This window comes from Sciurus carolinensis, chromosome 12 (genome assembly GCF_902686445.1).
Source record: "Sciurus carolinensis chromosome 12, mSciCar1.2, whole genome shotgun sequence".
Classification (NCBI taxonomy): domain Eukaryota; kingdom Metazoa; phylum Chordata; class Mammalia; order Rodentia; family Sciuridae; genus Sciurus; species Sciurus carolinensis.
In genome coordinates, this window is record NC_062224.1 from 306,678 (window position 1) to 314,152 (window position 7,475).

Consider the following 7,475-nt stretch of genomic DNA (forward strand, 5'->3'; position numbering starts at 1 on the left):
GCTTCACTACTTTTTCCACGTGTCTCTGCCCTGCCTTCCCCCATCTCAGGCTGAAGACCCTGAGAGGGCACTGGCCCCAGTGAGGTGATCTGACGGTCCCTCCTGAGAACTTGAAGTTCCAAGTTAATTGCACCTTCCTGAAGGAAACCACCATCTGCTGCTCTGTGGTCCCGGCCAAGGCTGACCTCTTACCAGCTTCACCTTCTGCCCCTTGACCACACATCAGGGGAATTCTGATTGTGTTCCCCTTATATGCTTAGGCAACCAGAACCTTGGCAGATATTTAACAGCTCAGAAGAAATGGCGACATGTAGTTACATGGTCTACCTCAACTTTTGCCACCTAACTCTGCAAAACTTAGTGGTTTAGAGCAACTATGACTTAAGACTTGTTGGGATTCTGTGAGTGTAATGGTTAATTTGAATTGTACACTTGATTGGATTAAGAGATGTCAATGATTAGAGGCTCTGGGTGTGTCCATGAGGGTGTGTCTAGGAATCTTGGAAGGTGGATGGGGGACTGAGGTGGAGCCCCTCCCTAAGCGTGGGCAGCACCACCCAGTAGGATGGAACAAAAGCTGGAAGAACAAGGAAGCAGGTGCAGACGCAGCTCGGCTCTTCCAGAACAGGTTCTTGATCGCTGCTTCCATTGTCTGAGGATATCGGACTCTCACTTCTTCACTCTTCCAGAGCAGACCCTGCCAGTGATTCTCCAGGGAGTTTCCAGAAGCCTTGGTCTCGGACTAGGGTAGCACAGTTGATCCCTCTTGTTCTGGGGCTTCCGCCTCTTGGACGGTGCAGCTGCTGGTTCTTCCAGCTCTGCAGCTACAGATGGCCACTGTGGACTAACCAGCTTCTGGTGGTGTAATTCAATCTAATAAATCCCCTCTTTATAATCATACTTCCCGTTGATTCTGCTCCTCCAGAGAACCCTGACTAATACGGCAGGTGAGCTGGGCAGTCCCACCATTCAAGCTGGTGGGTGCTAGAGGGAAGGGGCAAGTGGCCCCAGCACGGCTGGTGGGCTGACAGGCTGGGCTGCCTTGGTCATGTACGGCAGCTTGAGTGGCCTCAGAAGATCAGGCATTTCTGCTGCCCTGTTCTAAGATGCTAGCTAAAACTCAGGGGAGAGAGCAATGAACTGCCCCTCGGGCTGCAGAGGGCCCTGTGCTAGGAGGAGCTAGCTGCCATGTTTAGTCTGCAACACAACCACACACACAGTGTGATACCAATATTTAGGTAACTCAGAAATGGGATTAGGAATGATCTGATTTTTTTCTTTTTACTTGTTCCTATTTTCCATAATTAAATGTTTTACTTTTGTTATTACATCAAGACTTTCCACTTAGAAGTGACATACAATTCAGACCAGCTTGGGCAGACAGGTCACCTACTGGATCAGGTAGAGCTAGATCCAGGGTTTCCATGACCTTGGGACTTGGCTTCCCTCTGTCTTTGAACTCTACTTTGCTGCTGAGGGCCTCCCTCTTCTCAGTCTAGAAATGGACTTCCTCCCCACAGGTGGAGAAAGCCCACTTGTGGCCCAAAATGATGTTGTCTCAACTAGGGACCACCAGCAAGATAACTTCCAGTTACAGAGGAAAGCTGCCCAGTCCACGCTTGGCTGGTGGCAGGCTCCTGAGCAGAAAGGCTGACCATGCCCAAGCCACGTCCGCATCCCTGCGGATGGTGCTAGGGTGGAAGGTGAGAACTGACAGTCCCATGAGACCCATGTGGAACACAGAGACAGTGAGCACACAAATAACAAATGCCCACCAACATACTTGTCTGTGTTTAAATGACAACAATGAGAAAGAGGCAATTTGACACTTCTTGGGGGAGGGGCTTCTGGGATAGAGTTGCCCCTAAGAGGACACAACTGTCAATGATCTGCTATGTCAACTGCTATGATCCCAGGCAGTATTTATAAAATTGCATCCTATATCAGGGGATGCAGGCCTCCCTCTGCCTCCCTCTGTCTCTGTCTCTCTCCCAACTCACCCGGCTGCCCTCAACACAAACATCCCCAGGAGCTGTGCACTCACCCTCCCCCACGTACATGATAGAACACTCCCAGCCTCCCTTGCGGCCAGGACACCGTGCTGAGATCTGACTCTGCTCCTCCGAGGTTCCTGGCCCCTGACTGAATCCAGGTCTGCGGATGCGTGGGAGCCAGGCTAGGAGCAGCTCACCGGCTGAGAGGAGCCCAGGGTGGCTGAGTCCTGCAGCAGCGGCCACGGTGCCAAGAGCAGTGCTGCCTCCAGAGCAAGGTGCCCCCGGAGCCAGGGCCGGGTCTCTGGGGTGCGTTCGCTCAGAGCTCCAAGCCTGCCGCTTCAGCTCTTCCAGGGACTCCGAAGCCACTCACCAGTGTCTGGTGTGTTTCTCATGGACTCAGCCAGAATGGCTTTTCTCAGCACCGTGGACCGTCCCAGCTCCCTCCTCTGACTAGGCTCTCCAGCCACCTGAGCTTCCTGTGCCTCCTCCTCTTTGAACCCCTCACCATCCCTGCTTGGGACCGTGCAGCAGGGGACCCTCAGGGTCCAGCCCCTCGCTGGCCGCCCCACCCATTCGCTGGTCCTGCAGCTTGCCGTCTTCTGCCGTGTATCAGAGCCTGCTTTCCCTCCCCACCCCAGCTCCTCTGCAGCCCCAGTTCTGCTGACAGCCTTCTCATTCTCCCGGGTCCAGTCAGGAGGTCAGTGGTTTGGTCTCACATGCAGGGACCACCCCTGCCTCATCCCCAACCAGCGCAGTTCCCAAGTGAGGACACAACCACAAGCATCCAGCACCTTTGTGGCCTTCAGAGAGAGAAGCCCAGATCCGAACGGAGGTCTGCACCCAGACGGGCCTAGGGCCTACCAGAGGGCTGCCCTCTCAGGGACTCCTAGTCCACCTCTGCTGAGGAGCCACAGCTGAGCCAGCTGAGGAGCCACAGCTGAGCCAGAAGGAGCTTGCTCAGCTCCCAGGCTGAGCCAGACTGGAGAACCAAGAACAGGAACTTTGGAGATCTTCAGCTGCTGCACAGCGCTGTGTAACTGCCCCTTCCCTCCGTCTGCAGCGGACCAGCCACACCTGCCCAGGAGCAGGTGGAGCCTCAGGAGGCACTGTGCACAGCTCTTCACTGACAAACCGACTTCCTTCTCACCGTGGACACTGCAAACTCTGTTCTTCTTCCACTTTTGTACAAAGGCAAAGTCGTGGCCTATTTTTGTGCACAACTCTGCTGTTTTCTACTCCTATCCTTTTCTTGCCCTGATTTCCTCTTCTGATGATTCTAGTCTTTCATATTATATTTTTGGAAGATTTTAGATCACTTGTTTGTGGTGCTGGGGGTTGAACCCAGGGCCTTGTGCATGTGAGGCAAGTAGTCTACCAACTGAGCTATATCCCCAGCCCTCAGACCATTTTTTAACTTTTTGAAAACTGTTAATTCTCCAGAATAAACGTAAAAGATTGGCATTCACATTTTTAACTCAATGAAACTTGCAGAAGTATGTAACTTGAAACTAGACGGATCTCACCTGGGAGGCAAAACACATTGAACATTTAAGTTGAACTCAGTACCTAAATATTCTGAGAGTCTTCTTAAGTTGAGGAGGGGTATAAACAGGGAGCAGAAATGAGTAAAACTAAGCATCTGTGGCTAGCGCTCCCATCCTTCAACGCTCCCCGCTACTGCTTTAGGTGCTGAGACGAGGGCAGCCAAGGCTGGCAAGACCTGCGCCTGAGCTGTCGCCCCCTGCCCGCCAGCAGCCTGGTCCCCCTGCACCTGAGGGGCTTTTCCGATGTGCACTTGGAATACTCAGCTTTGAAATTGCGTTACTGCACAGAACGGCTGATGTGGGGATCGCTTCCTAGGGAGCATCGTCGTGGGAATGAGGGTGGACTTGCAGCACCAGGGCTCTGGCTGTCCCTGGCCTCAGGTGGCGGCCAGGTCCCAGTGGGCACCGGAGTCTGTGCACGGTTGTGAGAGCTTGCAGGGCGCAGTCGTGCCAAGGGCAGGGCGCCTGCCACCCTGGCCTCCACCTCCAGCTCACGGAAAGGTCAGTGGTTCCCAACTTGAGAACTGACAAAAGCTAGACTCCACCTGCAGAAGACAGGGCAAAGCCCCCACCCGCCTGTGCACCCCTGCTGGCTCTCGGGTCCCAGGAGAAGAGCCTCCCTCCTCCTCCTCGAACAGCACCTGATCACAGCCTCCACACCTCGCTCCACGTTTTCAGCTGAAACTTGCCAAGAATGCAGGGTGGGAGGCCAGCCCAGAGGACGGGTGAGGGCCAGGCCACACACAGCCCCAACCCACTGCACTCCGCACTGGTGACTAGACTTGCAGGATTTGCCTTGGGTTTTTGACTTTACACTGGTGTGAAAGCGATATACTTCAAATTTTGAATTTCGACCTTTTCCCAGACTGGTGATGTGCAGTACGAAGCTCTTAGGAAGCTGGTCAGTGGCAGACTCAGGGCCAGCAGGCCTGGACAGGGTGCCTGCTACTGAGCTGGGATGCTCAGGACCAGGTGCACCCAGGCACTTCCAGCTGTGGGCACCAGGGTGCAGCCCACAAGTGCCGAGGAGCATACTCCCACATACCTACCACAGTCCTACAAACAGCTGTCTGCTTGCTGGCCCCTCCATCCTGAGTTAATAAATCTATGGTGTGTTTATTCTAATAAATGAAAAGTCTAACTGAAAATTGGGACTTCAGTGGGTCGAACAGAAACGTCAGCCAAAGCCAGAAAACCTGCCCACAATTGCGGAGAGAAATGGGTACCAGGACCTGGCGCGCTGCAGAGGGCGTGGCCTGGGGAAGTAGAGAGGCAGGGGACTCTGAGCCTGAGGAGAGTGGGCCTCCAAGGGCGCCGAGGCAGGTGAAGATCAGTCAGAGACTGCTGTGGTTCATGCCTGTCACCCCAACAAATTGGGAGGCTGAGGCAGGAGGGTCACAAACTGGAGGTCAGCCTCAGCAACTTAACAAGAACCTGTCTCAAATTTAAAAATAGAAAGGTCTGAGGCTGTGGCTCAGCAGTAGAGCACCCCTGGGTTCCTTCCCACCACACACACACACACACACACACACACACACACACACAGAGGTCAAGAACCCAGAATAATGCCTCATGAAAGTGTCCTCTACAATGCTCCTAAGGAGGCTCTGCAGCCAGGTGGTGCAGATCCTCTGTCGCATCCCCAGGAGAGCCTGTTGAACACTCAGGTTGAGGAGGTTCCCCTGGAGTTCACAGTTTGGGGTGGGCCCTTCCCGCAGAGCTCTCTGGAGAGACGGGCAGCGGTTGCCCGTTGGTCCCCGTGGCAGGTGCACATGGAGGCCGGAAGTGCAGGATCCAGACTCTGCGGACCGGGCTTCCTGCAGCCTCAGCTGCTCTCCTCCCGGCCCCGAATCCTTTCAGGCCCTCCGGAGTCTAGTGAACCTGGACACTCCTGGGCACACTCCTGCTGGGTCAGGGGTTCTGGGTCCCGGGGGCAGCCGTGCACAGGGTGCTCCACTGCACATGGACACGGAGGCCCCGGCACAGCCTGCTCGGCCCTCTCCCACCCCTCCTTCCCGCACGCCCTGCACACGTGAGCACACACCTCTGGTCCTCATGAGGTGGCCTGCCTCAAACACCATCCCCTGTGCTGCCCCCACCCCGTGTCCCGTCTCCAGGGAGGCTGACCGAGGAGGCTCTACTGCCAAGGTTTTTATTTGCCTTTCAGAGAAGAAGGTATTGAACTCTTCCAAGGGCTTAGAGCTCATGGATGGCGTGACTGGCACACACACCCCCAGTGTGAGCACACAGGGTCCAAGGGCCCACTTGGTCTTCTCTCCTCCACTCAGGAGAGAAAGCTTCTGCAGTGGGGACCTGGGCCTGCTCTCAGGACCCACAAGTGCCCACCCCGTCCTCTCCTCCTGCAGCCCCGGCCAGGCTTGGTCTTCCTCTTTCTTTTGTTATTTATTTGTACCAGGGTTGCTTAACCACTGAGCCACATCCCCAGCCCTTTTTTTTTTTTTTTTTTTTTTTGAGACAGGGTCTCACTAAGCTACTTAGGGCCTCACTAAGTTGCTAGAGCCAGTTTTGAATTTGCGACCTCCTGCCTTAGCCTCCAGAGAGGCTGGGGTCACCAGTGCGACCAGCATACCTGACCTGTTTCCTTCTGGTCCTGGAGGTCGCCTGACTGGCTCCACAGCCAGGGGGACTCACCAGTGTTTGGAAAAGTCCAGCCACACCCTGGCAGTTGGAGTTACACAGGGGATGGGCACTAGCTTCACTTCCAAGAGCAGCCCTGGTCCTGAGGTGTCCAACACCTGCGTCTGGAAAGCACACGCCCCCAACACTTTCTAAGAAAAAATGCCATTAAAAGGCGAAAAAGAGAGAGAGAGAGAGAGAGAGAGAGAGCGAGAGCGCACTGGGGAGGAAGGGAGGTGTGGCTGGAGGCTCCTGTCCAGCTGCCTGCCTCCTGGGGTCACCGGGAGGGGGACAGCAAGGCCCAGGTTTGCACTTGCCCACACCCTTGCCAACACCTGCTCAGTCCCCTTCTCACCTGCTGAGGGTGTGAAATGCGACCTCTCCACCAGACTGGGGGTCTTCAGCGGCAGGCACTTCCAAATCCTTGGATCATTGTTTACTTATTTATTTATTTTTATTTATTCATTTATTTATTAGGGGACTGGGGATTGAACTCAGGGGCACTCAGCCACTGAGCCACATCCCCAGTCCTATTTTGTGTTTTATTTAGAGACAGGGTCTTGCTGAGTTGCTTAGAGCCTCGCTTTTGCTGAGTCTGGTTTTGAACTCGTGATCCTCCCACCTCAGCCTCCCGAGCTGCTGGGATGACCGGTGTGGCCACTGTGCCCAGGCTGGCATCATTTTTTAATTGGTTTGTTTTTAATGTTGAAGTTGAGGAATCGCTTCCTCTGGATATGAGTCCCTTTCCAGATGCAGGATTCCCAGATATCCTCTCCCACCCTGGGGTCCTCTTCTTACTTGCTTGATGGGCTCCTTTGTAGCACAGTTTTATTTAGTCTTGAGGGGGTTCACTTGGTCTCTTTCTCCCTCTGTTACCTTCTACCTAATGGCCACGGGCTTTCCTGTCCGCTTTCCCCCGAGTCGCCACTTTCAGCACCATGTTCAGGTGTGTGGTCCATCCTGCCCAGCGTGCAGCGGGTGAGGGAGGGTGAGCTCCAGCTTCCAGCGCTTGCAGGTGGATGCCCAGCTTCCCCAGAACCCTCTGCTCAAAGTGCTGCCCCCATTGTGGGAAATCAACTGACCATCCACCAAGGACTGCAGAGGATGGAAGCTGATCCATTCAGCACCGCTGTCCCGAGCCAGCACCAGAGTGAGGCAGGAGGAACCCAGCGGGGCAAGCACGGTGGAGAAACCAAGTCCCGCCGTGGACACTGCCTCTGAGGGACACTGCCATGGGGCACCTGCCTGCCCGCCCCTCTGAGCACCTCGAAAGTGTCTCTGGGTATGCACCCTGCACAGC